The 15,566-nt window shown below is 35.7% G+C and overlaps 1 protein-coding gene across 2 annotated transcripts in view; it reads left to right on the top strand.

The window, feature by feature from the left end:
* The window catches only part of LOC149790354 (innexin unc-9-like), a 90,691-nt gene that overhangs the window by 46,220 nt on the left and 28,905 nt on the right, over positions 1-15,566 (top strand). Inside the window, exon 1 of one of the 2 annotated variants that reach the window (XM_089972400.1) lies at positions 11,187-11,362. The exons of the other annotated variant lie outside the window; for it this stretch is intronic. The gene's annotated coding sequence lies outside the window, so the exon portion shown is untranslated. Of the gene's footprint in view, positions 1-11,186; positions 11,363-15,566 lie in introns of those variants that run through there. 2 annotated transcript variants of the gene reach the window in all.

The following is a 15,566-nucleotide window of genomic DNA, read 5'->3' as shown; positions in this document are numbered from 1 at the left end:
CGAATGTGCAATACAATCACGAATATAAATCGAATTCGGCAGCGTTAATCTCATCCGAATTAAATCAGGAATCGTACAAAGAATAAGAACTAAGTATAAATGGAGATTTTGTTTTCTTAAAATGTAGGTCATGTTGAGAACAATGTATTTGATTATATATATGTTTTAAGGTGCCATTAAATGCATCTGTGATAAAAGAAGGGTCGTTGGTGCTGTATTGTTTTTCCCAACCAAAAAGAACAATATCATAGAAGGGCAAGTTCTAAAACAAGGTTTGACCAAAAGTTCAGTTCGTCTAGATATGAATTTTCTCTCTCATCTCTTTTAATGGAGCAATGTACATAATCGAGTACTTTCCTTAAATGGCGCTTCTCCACATCAAAACTGTAGGCAATAATTTGCTGGACCCTGCTTGTGGCAGTCTGTGCTAATACCCAATCTAACACTCCTTCAGGTCAAAATGTATTGGATCCTTGATAGGGAATTGGAAAATAGCACGTTACTGTCCTGACAAGAAATTATTCAAGTAGTATGTGCTATCTTGGTAATAAGTACGATATATTTTGCACCGTCTGTTAACACATAAAGGAACTGGACAATACGAAAAGTAAGAAACTGGATCAGTCAGTGAAAACCTGATCACCTTTGCTCAGGTTGAATGTATCAGTATCACTAGTTTAGCATGTCATACATGAAGTCGTTTAACATTTTAAGTTTGTGGCTAAGCCTAAAATACATTCCGACTTGGCTTTATGCCTATTATATGTAGATGTGTGTGTGTGTGTGTGTGTGTGTGTGTGTGTGTGTGTGTGCGTGTGCGTGCTTGCGTGCGTGCTTGCGTGTGTGTGTGTGTGTGTGCGCGCGCGCGCTCTCTCTCTCTCTTGGCCATGACTGAAGCCTAAGATACTTCTTGTAATCTCTGGTATTCGTTACACTTCGCCTAGACTACTAACGGGATAAATAGTTTCGCTCTTGTCCAACCCCCCCCCCCCCCCCCCCCACCTCCCGGCTATCGCATCCTGGATACGGTTTACTTTTAGTCCAGTTTGTCGTCCAATTTGAGGTGCCGGGTCATAAAACTTTCACGTGGATATGTACTTTTGGTGAATGCAACATTCATGCAGCAAAAAGAGATCAGTGTTGCCTTGGTTCGGTTATATTTTTTATAGTCAGTTTGCCGTGTACTGTTCAATAAATGGACATGAAGTGGACGGGCCATATTTAGTAAAATACTCTTTTATCGATAGCTAGGCACGCGCTGGTTTGGTCTTACAGAATAAAGTACTCTTTTATCGATAGCTAGTCACGCGGCGGATAGGATTAATTCAGTCAAATACTCTTCTATCAATAGTTAGTCACGTGCTTCATTGCCTTTGATTTATTTCTGCGTTAAAGTCCAGTTTCCAACGAATCCATATATTGCAAACCAGGAATGGCGGTATGTTTGTGTTATAGTTATATGAATATATTTCTAGTTTCCTATGCTTTGATCGATTCCACTGAAAATTTCAATCCAGTTTTTCAAGAAATGTATTATATGTAGTTAATTAGGGAACGGAATAATTAAAAAGAAATCAGACTTTCAAGTCAATAGGAAATTTTGTACTCGACCTAAACTTCTCTGAGTAAGAATGGGTAATTTCCTTTCTTCATAAATCTTTATTCAAGTTCTTTAAAAACCCTGTTTCTTTCGCGTTTCCAAGACCATTTTAAAGCGGATTTTGCGTGACGTAAATACGAATATACAGATCATTGCAAAACCTGAGGATAATCATAAATATTAGACATCAGATTACTTCCGAATACAAGGGACACATTCAAGTACCGAGCGCAGGTGTTACCTAGAAGAATCAAGAGACAATAGACTGCAGACGCGCTAAGGTTGCTATGCGACAACCAACCAGTGGTGTTAGTAGTTTTACCGAAAGCTTCTTCAGTGATAAATCTAACAAATCTCTTGAATGCCTTAAAATGAGGGTGGGGTGGTTCAAGACAGGTTTTAACTCCAAATACAGACCAAGGTTTAAAATTTATGGTAGAGCATTTAATCGGGGACAAAATTATGCAAGTAATTTAAATTATATATTAATAAATGTAGTCATGAATTATTTATCACATTCTTTTGTTCGAAAGAACAAGGTACCCAAACTATTTTATGATGCAAATAAAAGAACTTGTATCCAGGATATTGGTTGAAAATTATATTTTAGGTAGGTCTGGAAATATCAAGACAGTATGTGGATGTATGTGTGTATGTATGTGTGACGTAGGTGGATGGGGGTGTCGGAAAACTAAATGAAGCCGGTACTAATCGTTCATGAAAGATTAATCCTTTCAATTACGTCAGCTCTATCCGTGTCAGAATTAAATTTCCTTGACAACGTTAAGTCAAAAGGGCCGTCTTTCACAAAGAACGTCGCCTTGCATTCCTCCAATGGTGTTTCCCGGGAACATGTGCTACTTAAATCCATTGAAAGAAAGCAAATTACTGCATTAGATAAGGAATAAAAGAATTGTCTGTGTGAAAGACCAGTTTGATTTATCCTTTGTTATGTGTATTGATCGAATCACCTGAGTTTCTGGCATCAAGTGATGCTGATTGCAAACTGTTTCATGTCAGAACTAATAAATACATCAGCCTTCTTAAGCTTTTAGAAAAGTTGTGACCTAACTAAAGATGGATGAATTCAGATTCCATTCAAAGTCTGTTTTTTGACAACAATTTTAGAAACCATAAATGTGACTCCGAACGAAGGTTTACAAAGTTCTTTCTCTCTCTCTCTCTCTCTCTCTCTCTCTCTCTCTCTCTCTCTCTCTCTCCATTTCCTTTGTTGTATTCAATGTAGGACACAAGTCATTCATTGTGTGCAGAGAAATTTAAAATCTACATGCACGTAAGTCTTGTTTATTTCATATCTCTTTGCTAAAAACCTTCTTCATTCGGATTGTCTTCTGCTTTCTCCTCCTTATTTGGTTACTCATACTCGACTACACATACCGCTGCTTATATCTGCTGCTTTAATCGAATTGTGTCCGCTATTGCAAATCGATTTGAAATCCTTATTTAGGAATTCAGCATGCTTCATAACTATTGGGTAAAATTATTGAATTACCCGTCTGCTGCCTGTTCTCATCAATCATAAATCAAAATTATGTTTATACACAAGGGATATGCTATTGTACATACCATCAGAGACTCGCAGTTTATCCGTCGAGTCCTGGAGCGTTTGTCGAATAGTGCGTGTGTGTGTGTGTGGGGTGGGTGGATGGGTGGGTGCGTGCGTGTGTGTGGGTGTGATGGAGTGAAAGCACATTATTGGTTATTTCCTGTCGACTAAATGGGAGCCAAGTGCCTTTCCTAATGACACACTGAGACAACTGAACCGGGTGGTCCTGGGTATAAAACTAGCAATCCTTGAATTATATATATATATATATATATATATATATATATATATATATATATATATATATATATATATATATATATATATATATATATATATAATCATTCAGCATGAACAAATCACTGGTGCTTGCTTTTGTAAGTTCATAACTCAATCCAACAAGAGCAGAAGTATATCACATACTTTAGAAAAATGAATACTTACATTCACCGTCGTTGATGAAGTCCTCAATTAAGCTTTAGACGCCAGATGTATTCTCCCAGGATATAACATATAAGAATCAACGTACCCGAGTTCTTCAAAACGTGACAATAATCAGAGTAAAATTTTACTGCTATTAACAATGTATGAATCATGTCTCCTTGTTTACAGTTTTGTATGTCGATTTGTTTGTTGGTTTAGAACCCTTTAAAAGGAAAATAGCTTTTGATCCTTTTAGGAATGAATTAATGTCAAACGTATGTGGCCTATCCACAGATTGTTTTCTTTCTGCATGGATATAAATAATATTGAGAAATCAATGTAAACGAGTTCATCTATACGTAGAAAAATCACAGTAGCCTATGCACCAGTCTTTGTTTTTGTATCATAACTTCCTCACACCCTTAACCTAGTTTCGCTTCTTCGCATGGATTTAATAGACTGTATGATACTATAATAAAAAATATCAGGAAAAGATTGCCATTAAGTTATGTTCAATGCAATAAAGGTGTATGAAATGTGTTTTCATAGTTCCTTATTATGCACGTCAAGAAAACCGTGATTGATATTAAACGTTCTATTGATCCAATTCTATCTGAATGTCTTGTGTCGCGTCGTCTTGAAAAATGGTCTCGCTAACCATTATGCATGAAAATGGAGGAAAAAAGACAGAGATAATAAGATATAATTTGAAGCCATCTTCTAGCTTAATAGCAAAGTCAATGGAACGAGTTTAGTTATCAGAACACTAAATCAGTATCAAAGCATTTGTTTTGCATCATGTTCTTACACACACACATACACATATACACACACACACACACATACACATACACACACACATTTTTTTATTTTCTTGTTTTTGCACGAGACCTGCTTCCCAATGAAGAATATTCCTTCTGATCAGATGGAGCAGAATAAAAATCCCCAAACAGAAATTAAATGTTAACTGAGTCCGGCCTATTTTTGCAAGGCAACCATCTAGTAAATCGTGTTATCGCTACTCCCCTCACATGGGTGCTCAAAGTAAAATACCTTTTATGCTGGTTTAGTTAGTCTTGAAGATGGTCCCGATCTGACTTTCAATATAACCTCATCGGCTGCCATCTTGAAAATATTGTTATCCCAATTGCTCCTGTACAGAAAGTAATATTGTCTTGAGTGTTTACAAAAAGACTTTTTTAAAAAGACCAATTGGTCTGAAATGACAATGGTGGTGATTTGACACCAAGTAAGGCCGCCAGAAAGCGGCCAGCATTAAAGTCTTGTTGTCGCTACTCGACATTAAAGTCATACTAACATGGTGTATTCATCAGAAGTCCTTTTGTGACGTCTAGTTACATCTAAATGAATATAGTGTCGATCTCATTTCTAATATATATATATATATATATATATATATATATATATATATATATATATATATATATATATATATATATATATATATATATATATACCATGATGGCTGTCTTGAAAATCTTGTTGTAACGACTCTTCCTAAATGTGGTTTTGACCCAAAGCCGTCTGATGATGTCTTCTTTGTCCTAAATGTTGTTTTGACCCAAAGACGTCTGATGATGTCTGCTTTGTCTTAAATGTTGTTTTGACCCAAAGACGTCTGATGATGTCTGCTTTGTCCTAAATTAATTTTGTGTCAGTCAAACAGGCGATATGTCCACTACAGCAACTAATTTGAAAAATATCAGACGGTTTCAACAATCTGCAGTTAAAGGAAAGAAAATGAGTTTATCTTGAACACTTGTGCCCAGTTGAGCATCAATACATTCGAATAACGTTTGTTTCACACTGTCCCATGTTATGCTCAGAAACGTAGGAAAGCTTTGTTTGTGTGATTATTTTTAAGGGATTTTTGTGGTGGTGGTGGTAATGGTGGTGGCGGGTATCGTATTAAATATTGAGCCAAGTTAGACATCATTCAAAATGGAGAACAATACGTTAAATATATAAGGAAATTATGTGGCATATTAATACGTTTAAAGCTTGTTGAGACATCGCTGAGTTTATATATTCATAGGTAACGAGATAGATAATTGCTAAAGAAAAAGGACGAAGGGACGGAACTTTCATTAATTTGCAATACTAGACAACTTTAGATATTGAAGCTTTTGTATATGGTTTTTTCTACAAGCAGTGACTGTAAAAATTATTACGGTATTTATTAACTTTCAAATAAAAATAAGAGAAGTAAATTGTTGATGCATCCAAAATGTTCGATTTACGTATAATTGAATTTGAGGCTCTACGATGCTGTATAGGTCATATGGTTTCTATTTGGATTTACTTTCTTATTTTACGTTCACGTTCAGTCTCCTCCTCGTGACTTGGAACTCTTCTTTATTGTACCAGTAGATGTCTTTCTCATTGCTCATTATGGCGTTGATACAGTTGTCTGGCAGTATGCTTTCGCGCAGAGAGCATGACAGAGAAAAGAAGCATCAAAATATATTCCAGGTCAGTAATTACTTTAGCATAAAGTGTTGGAACAAAAGAAAAATACAGGTACCTTGGGGGAATTTGTCATATCTACAAAGTTCAATTAGCAGATTCATAAAGTGAATCAGAGGACAACCTGTACGGCAGAATTTCGGGTTGCTCTCGGGCGAGACTATTGATCGAGCCGTCTTCTAATTGCATCTATTCTAAAATTGCTGAGAAAAGGTTAGGAAACGGTGACAGATAAATTAGATGCAACTTAATTTTAGTCCATGAGTCTATTATAAAGAGGACACATTTGTCATATTTTATCTCAGTGGAAAATTGCTATTTACAAATTAGTTACGCTTTGATTAAGATGGGGAAACAGTTCAGATATTCATCAACCAGATGTGCCCTTTACTTAATTATAAATAAATAGCTATAAACGTACATTCACGGGCAATGTTGCATTTCCTATCATCAGAAAATCTTTCATCTCAGGAATTTTATTAGGTTTATATTTGGAACAACAATGGGGTTCGAACACAAGGTTTGCAGTTGGTCAAGGGTTATCTCCCCTCCAAGTTGTATAAAACAAATATACATGTAAGTTGCGCCACTAAATACATACTGATAAAAATCCCATACAAAACAAACACACGCAAAGCAAGAAAAATTAGCACAATACTAAAATAATTATTAAGCAATAAAATGGAGACAAGAAAGGAAGATAGATAGATGAGAAAGCCACCACCACCATCCAAAACAAATAAGGAAAGGTTTGGAATGACTCTGAGTTTGCAGTAAGCAAGACCAGTCGAATCTACAAATTTTGGTCAGATACGTTCTGCATCAGTGGCTGACTGATCAGTTACAATTTAAAAACTTGGAGTTAGTGATAGAAAGCAACGATCTAAATATACGGAGTTGGTAAATGGGACAGACAACAAAGAAGTGTGTTCAAGTTTTAGGCTGAAATTCACATGAACAATTAGTCTTTATTGATATAATCATTTAATGCTGATCGTCGCTTCGTCAACGAAGCAAATGCATACATTTTCCGAATAGGACTCGTCATTGCGCTTTAATAGCATCGTACATGCTTTTCAGGTATTACATATTTCTGTGACTCATTTACGACACTTGATAAAACATATATTTTAATTCCCGCACGGGAACTACTATCGTGCGCACATTACTAGTTTATTAGGTGAAAGGAAATTATTTCTTTCGTGCTAAAATAATGACTCCAGTTAGCGACTTATTTACGTCCGAAGTTAACGAATTTGCACACGTGTGCGAATTAGTAATTCCCACGCTCAGGTTATTAATTCGAGTAGCCGATTTACATCTCCTGGGTACATGTTATTAATTCTAGTGCCCATTTATTATTTCCTGTGCGAGTTTTATTTGGTGGTGTGTTTGTAATAATCCCGCGCGCCACTTATTATTTTCGTGCGATACTTATGAATTTCCGTAAGCGAGTTAATAATTTTGCCCACAACCTATATAAGTCTCGTGCACAAGTTAGCAATTTGCACGGGGAAATTGGTAATTCCCGCATCCAACTTATTAACTCCCGTTTAGTATTTATCAATTTTCTCATTGAAATTAGTGATTTTTTTTAATTATATAGTATTGGCCCTGTTCTCGGGCCATCCGTCGTCAGGTATGGTTGACACTAGGTACTAATAGAAGTAGGCTTAATATGAATAATTCATGCCCTTGAATTAGGAAGTACATGGCGCACGGGAATAGAATAACGCGGTAGGGGATATAAATGGATCGTGTGCTGAAGTAATTATTTTCCGTAGGGAAGATACATATTTTTGTGCTGGAATTAGAACAGTTTTGTCAAACGTAAATAAACCACCGTACTTTACAAGGTCTTATAATTCTGACATGATAGATGAAAGCGAACACTTGAAATAACAGTTTCATTTTTGTTTCTCGAAGAAAGTAATGGTAGACCGTGTCCTGCTTAAAGGGAAATAACTGGATTTTTTTAATATGAAATATTCATAAGGGCGGTAACTCGTGGAATTTGTACGATAGAAGGCGCTTTGGTGAACTTTTTACGAATGAAACCACATACATTTTTCTTATTTAAATTTTTTTCTGCGATCATGCAAAACCGAAATAACTACGTGTGCCTAACATGGACTGAATTAAAAACCAGTACTAATCTAGGAGGCGCGTCTCAATCAGCCAAAGAAAATGTCTATGTGATGAAGTGTGACTTACTCTTTTCACAATTTCATATCACCTTATCCCAATAGGCAATGAAATTGCATTCTCGATTCTCGGGATAGTCCTCTTCTGGCGTCAGGAGAAAAAGTCAGTTCTCACATGGCTAAGTTCTCATGGATTGACTAGAGAGTCTGCATTAACAAGAATTATGTGGAATATGCTATCCGTTCTCGACGTGATTTTCAACCTCACGTGATGACATTGCTTATCAAGCGTGACGTAATGCTCAGCAGATGGCGTCTCAGATAGCATTTTTAGAACTCCAACTCTGTTCAGAATTTAAGATTGGCTGCAGAACATAAGTACTGTATTTCGATTATCATCTCTCAGCCTCGGCAGGAATTAACCAAAGTGATACGCACCTATCGGGACTGATTGTAATCGATTTACGTAGTCGTCGAGAAAGCGTCCTATCAGTAGAAAACGGTTTTGCATTCTCGCATGATATATTTCTGAATCTCTTCTAGGTAAACTGGATGATAACAAATCTGCACAGCTGAAAAGCAGTGGCGTGACCAGCATTTCATTAAAGGCAGAGTGACAACCGTGATTCCTTTGTATAATGTGCTAAAATATTTAAGCAAATTTTACAATGTTGTCATAAGTTGGACATTTGTCTCTATTTATCATAAGGGAATGTCCAGTACCTAAGGAATAAGAGAAGCCACTGTAATGTGACGTCATTGTTTAATATTTAGTGAACTATCAGAATATTATCTGGTTTGCAAAATGCATAGTAAGGTAGGGTCCAGTTATAAGTCTTGTGGTATGATACGATACTATATGTAACCGTGTCGGGCAAGGCTCAAATTCGAAAAAATAAAATGTGCGATTTCACTGCCCCTCCCAAATAAATATTAACCGTTTCCTAAAATATAGAAAATATTTGGACCGTCAATGCATATTTTCCAGTCCTGAAATAACAGCAAGTTCACATGCAATCAAAAAGTACTCTCTTTTTTTTCTTCGCCGTAAACCACTGAGACGAGTTTTCTTTTTATTTTATTTTTTTGTCTTAGCGAAACCTATTCCATTATTTTAACCAGCTACTTTTCTTTCATTTGCGTATATTTAACAGTTTATATTTTATTTTAAAGAATTCGCGTGAGAAATATTTACGTTGCATATCACGACATGGCAAGTCGCGGTGCACTGCCAAATATTTAATCAGAAGGCGGATAAAAAGCTACGTATAAGATAACGCGGGATGGAACAGGTGGGTGGGAGCTCATAATAATAAGTCATGGATTTTGCACAATGCGGACGGAAACCAAGGAGTTATAGAGGTAGGGAACAATTATGCTTCTTTGAAGAAACTCAATCAGTCAATCAATCAATCAATCAATCAATCAATCAATCGATCGATCGATCAATCAGTCAATCAATCAAATAAGCAAGCGAGCAATAGATTTGTAGGTACGCAACATATACATACATACACACATACACACACATACATACATACATACATACATACATACATACACACACACACATACATACATACATACATACATACATACATACATACATACATACATACATACATACATACATACATACTCATCTATCAATGCATATGTACTATTCTAAATTAGAAAGCTAAATGAAATCACTGCTGTTGGCAATGAAGATTCATGAACCATGAAAAAGTAGATGTTTAATTTAGCCATATCAATACACAGCCAAACGGCCAATACCATCATAGTGTGCATGACAAGAGATGTAATTAGCAAGTTTGTAATTTACTCTGGCGAGATCTTTTTGTTATTAAGTTTACCTTCAAAAGAAATATAAAAATGCAAGAATATTTGCCTACCAGCTTGCTGGTTATTTAGTATGCGTATGATATGATATCATAATTACATATATGTTCTCTTCCAGTTTTTAATGATTGGGCTTTACGAATGCCTCATTCGGCAAAGTTCCATGCTGTTGGCCAGTCAGTAAGAATTCTGTCTGTGCCACCTACCTAAGCACCTACGTACGAACCATCCGACCTATGAACATACATACATACATGTAAATTAAATAAATGAGTTTTTACATGTTGGGTATTATGATATCTCTCCATCGGCTGAGATGAAAAGTTCTCCTTTGTCCTTCATTGTCAAGATTAGGAACTGCATTTTGAACTACTGGCCGTATCGTAAGCCATAGACGTGTTCCTCGGATTTTATTGGCTTTTCTTCTTTTATATAACTATTTAAAAACACTCAGTATAGATTATTTAGTGACTTATTTAATTTTATAAACTTGTAGGTTGCCAAACGGAAAAGACAGAGTCGTTCACCGTATCGAATGAGTCAGTTCATGATATGGAGACAGTAAATGATTCACACTGAAAAAAAAACAGACACACCCACCCAGAAAACAGCTTCTAAATCTTAATGCGAAAACAGCTTGAACTTATATATTCCCATTACAGCTAACGTGTTTTTAAATGTTTGTCATGTAGGTATGGCACAAATGGCTCGTTAGTATATCTAATTTTTTTCAAATATCGCAATGAACGGCCACTTTTTCAATAGACAACCTCGCTGATAACTACCTCGTTTCACGACTTGTGTATAGCCATGTCGGATAAAACTGAGCGCCATTACGTCATCAGGTATTGTTTGATCCTTGCCAGCAATTGGGCGATCGGCAATTAATAGAAGCCTCTCTCCCATGACCGATTCGATTAGCCAATCCTTGCTGTGTAATCACACGACTGTTGCATGCGAACTGATAACAATATGGCCTGCATACAAACACTTGTATTGCTTGTAATATTTTCTTCAGACAGACTCCCCAATGAGTAATATGCCAAACATTCCTCCGAGGGCGTATGCATGTGTACTATTTAGGGAGCACTTTACAATTTTGCCACGTGCAGTAGTAGATGATGTTACCGTTTCCAGAGCAACCGTATCCTATGGAGCAGGTTTGATTGGAACAAAGAGTAAATGAATAATTTAAAGTGACGTACATTGTGTATACATACATGTATACAGTTGTAATGCTGAATGTTTGCGTGGAGTAAGACCAAAACGTAAGGGTCTTTTAAACAACGCATCTGCATGGTGAGTGATTTTAATTTTAATTTGACAAAAGGTTTTGTTTGTTTGTAGCATAGGTTTCATAACGTAGCAGCAGGAGAGATTTATATTAAATACACTACGGGTGTGATTTGTTATTATCTATTTATGAGATTTAACAATTAGCCTGTTGTTTTAGTCATTGTTTGTTGTCTATACAAAACACTAATCAACTTGCAACATATGTCAAAGACGAGACCCGAAAGAGATACAAAAGGAAAATAACTTATAACGATAGACAATAGTTTAAGTTTGAGATTTATTACAAATGAAGCAAGATATGTACAGTAAAACGAAATATGTTTTTACTAAGTTTACGGATTTGAAATACAATATAATCCAAAATTACGATAAAATTTGCGTAATCCGCATTGACTTCGATGGCCTGGGCATGGAGTGTGCAAGCTATAGACTTATTTTCCACGTGAAATTCACCACGAAGAGAGGACACTAGGAATGGACCAATCAGCATGGAGCACACTGCGAGCCACGTAGTGTGTTTTGTCTAATATCAAAAATTGTTACTGGCACGTTCATTCTTTGATTTCAAAAACTGATCGCGTGGAAAACTGTTGGAAAATGTTCAAGATTGGTTTCAGTGTTTATCGAGGAATGCAATACTCAATATAATTTGGTACTTCTTGCAAACTGTATCAATTTGAAAACTTACTTGAATATGTTGATTTATTCTGAGGGAAGCAAAATCATATTTAGAAGGAGCAAATTTACCCAAAGGTATTTTATTTGTCATGTATAATGAAAGCCCTTCTATGTTTAATTTTTTTATATACTGTAACCCAGACGCAATTTTTTCACACGAGTTCAATTATGTGTAAAGTCTAATCCCCCTCCCGCCTCTCCTAAATTTCACTCCCAAGCTGTTACAAACAGCATAGTACACACTAGTGTTAATAAAGTATTCTGGAATTCATGTATTAAAAATGAAACGTAAGTCCCACACGATTTTCACATTTCTGGGAGGTGGGGGAATGAATAGATAGGGGTGGTGGTGGCTGGGTAGGTGGTAATTGAGAAAATTATGATTCCTTTACTCCGTTATACGAAAACAACTTACATGATTCCATCATCAGCTTTGAAAGTTTCCGTTACTTATGGTGCAAACCCCTCCCCTCATAAGAAGTAAGTACTTCTACATTTGTTAAACATACACTGCTATTAGAACTTACAGTAAGCATGATTTAACTCACATAGACACTTAAAAAGAGGAAACTATTTTCTTTTTCTTCTTTGTCGATATACCAGCTTCGTAACAATAAAATTCGTGTCTGCGATCGTTATACATATAATTTATACTTAAATGTACGAACATTCTGGTTTGTCTGTAACATAAACTGGGAGATAAAGCAATGGAACACCTAAATATCTCATGTTTTGAATATATTAGGTATCCATGACAACATCGTCACAGATAAATGACTTTTAGACACTATTTTATAATGTAGGCTGTTCTAAAGTCTTTCTAATGCCGCCCAACACGATTGTCCCGTCATATGTTTTGTGAAAATAATTATTGTATTATTAGTTTTATAGTATTCACAGCCCTATAAACCTCAATAAATTATCAAACAATCTACAAGTAGGAAAAGTAGAAAGTGTATGAGGCAATATACAAATAGGAATATCTGTAAGCGTATCGATCAATCTACAAGCAGGAATATGTGTAAGTGTATCAGTCAACAAGTATAGATATGTGTAAGTGTATCAGTTAATCTACAAGTAGGAATATGTGTAAGTATATCGGTTAGTCAACAAGTAGAGATATGTGTAAGTGTATCAGTTAATCAATAGTTAGGAATATGTGTAAGTGTATCAGTCAACAAGTATGGATATGTGTAAGTGTATCAGTTAATCTACAAGTAGGAATATGTGTAAGTGTATCAGTCAACAAGTATGGATATGTGTAAGTGTATCAGTTAATCTACAAGTAGGAATATGTATAAGTGTATCAGTCAACAAGTATAGATATGTGTAAGTGTATCAGTTAATCTACAAGTAGGAATATGTGTAAGTGTATCAGTCAACAAGTATAGATATGTGTAAGTGTATCAGTTAATCTACAAGTAGGAATATGTGTAAGTGTATCAGTCAACAAGTATGGATATGTGTAAGTGTATCAGTTAATCTACAAGTAGGAATATGTGTAAGTGTATCAGTTAATCTACAAGTAGGAATATGTGTAAGTGTATCAGTTAGTCCACAAGTGGGAATATGTTTAAGTGTATCAGTTAATCTACAACTAGGAATATGTGTAAGTGTATCAGTCAACAAGTATGGATATGTGTAAGTGTATCAGTTAATCTACAAGTAGGAATATGTGTAAGTGTATCAGTCAACAAGTATAGATATGTGTAAGTGTATCAGTTAATCTACAAGTAGGAATATGTGTAAGTGTATCAGTCAACAAGTATAGATATGTGTAAGTGTATCAGTTAATCTACAAGTAGGAATATGTGTAAGTGTATCAGTCAACAAGTATAGATATGTGTAAGTGTATCAGTTAATCTACAAGTAGGAATATGTGTAAGTGTATCAGTCAACAAGTATGGATATGTGTAAGTGTATCAGTTAATCTACAAGCAGGAATATGTGTAAGTGTATCAGTCAACAAGTATGGATATGTGTAAGTGTATCAGTTAATCTACAAGTAGGAATATGTGTAAGTGTATCAGTCAACAAGTATAGATATGTGTAAGTGTATCAGTTAGTCCACAAGTGGGAATATGTTTAAGTGTATCAGTTAATCTACAACTAGGAATATGTGTAAGTGTATCAGTCAACAAGTATAGATATGTGTAAGTGTATCAGTTAGTCTACAAGTAGGAATATGTGTAAGTATATCGGTTAGTCAACAAGTAGAGATATGTGTAAGTGTATCAGTTAGTCAACAAGTAGGAATAAGTGTAAGTGTATCAGTTAGTCCACAAGTAGGAATATGTGTAAGAGTATCAGTTAGTCAACAAGTAGAGATATGTGTAAGTGTATCAGTTAGTCAACAAGTAGGGATATGTGTAAGTGTATCAAACAATCTACAAGTAGGAATATGTGTAACTGTATCAGTCTACAAGTAGGAATATGTTTAAGTGTATCAACCATTCTTGAAGTAAGAATATGTGTAAGTGTATCAAACAGTGTACAAGTAGGAATATAAGTAAGTGTATCAAACAATGTACAAGTAGGAATATATGTAAGTGTATCAATGTACAAGTAGGAATATGTGTAAGTGTATCAAACAATGTACAAGTAGGAATATATGTAAGTGTATCAAACAGTGTACAAGTAGGAATATATGTAAGTGTATCAAACAATGTACAAGTAGGAATGTGTGTAAGTGTATCAACCATTCTTCAAGTAGGAATGTATGTAAGTGTATCAACCATTCTTAAAGTGGGAATGTGTGTAAGTGTATCAAACAATGTACAAGTAGGAATATGTTTAAGTGTATCAACCATTCTTGAAGTAGGAATGTGATTAGTGTATGAACTATTCTTCAAGTAGGAATGTGTGTAAGTGTATCAAACAATGTACAAGTAGGAATGTTTGTAAGTGTATCAACCATTTTGCAAGTAGGAATGTGTGTAAGGGTATCAGACAATGTACAATCAGGAATATGTTTAAGTGTATCAGTCAGTCTACAAATAGGGATATGCGTAAATGTATAGTACATACGTGTTTCATTGTGAGTCGACGGAAAGAAGGAGTTTGATATGGCGTAGTGATACGTAATGGCGTGTGTGTGTGTGTGTGTGATTTGGATTTTTAACGTAGCTTTAACAATTTTTCAGTTCTCGTGGGTCGGTGGTTCTTTCCGGGGGTTTTCCGGGTTCTTCCTCCACCATTAATACTGGCCGTCATGTATAGCCTATCTTTTGCTGAAAAATGGCGTTAAGCCCTACAACAACAACAACAACAACAATTTTTCAGTCATACTGCAGTGTGGCAGTTTATAGTGATACCTAGCCCTACGGCATGATGTCGCAGACATGTAGCATGATGCTCCACCCCGTCACATTATCCTGACACCAGGCCGACCAGTCCCAACACTAACCTCTTAATGCAGAGTGACAAGCGAGGCAGCTGTTAGTACCATTTTTGTAAGTCTTTTGGTATGACTCGGCCTGGGATGGAACCCACGACCTCCCGCATCCGAGGCAGACGCTTTAACCACTAG

Source organism: Sinohyriopsis cumingii, chromosome 10 (assembly GCF_028554795.1).
Source record: "Sinohyriopsis cumingii isolate HCF-2022 chromosome 10, ASM2855479v2, whole genome shotgun sequence".
Taxonomy (NCBI): domain Eukaryota; kingdom Metazoa; phylum Mollusca; class Bivalvia; order Unionida; family Unionidae; genus Sinohyriopsis; species Sinohyriopsis cumingii.
Note: the sequence above shows the minus strand (reverse complement) of the source record. Positions and strands in the feature narration are given on the sequence as shown.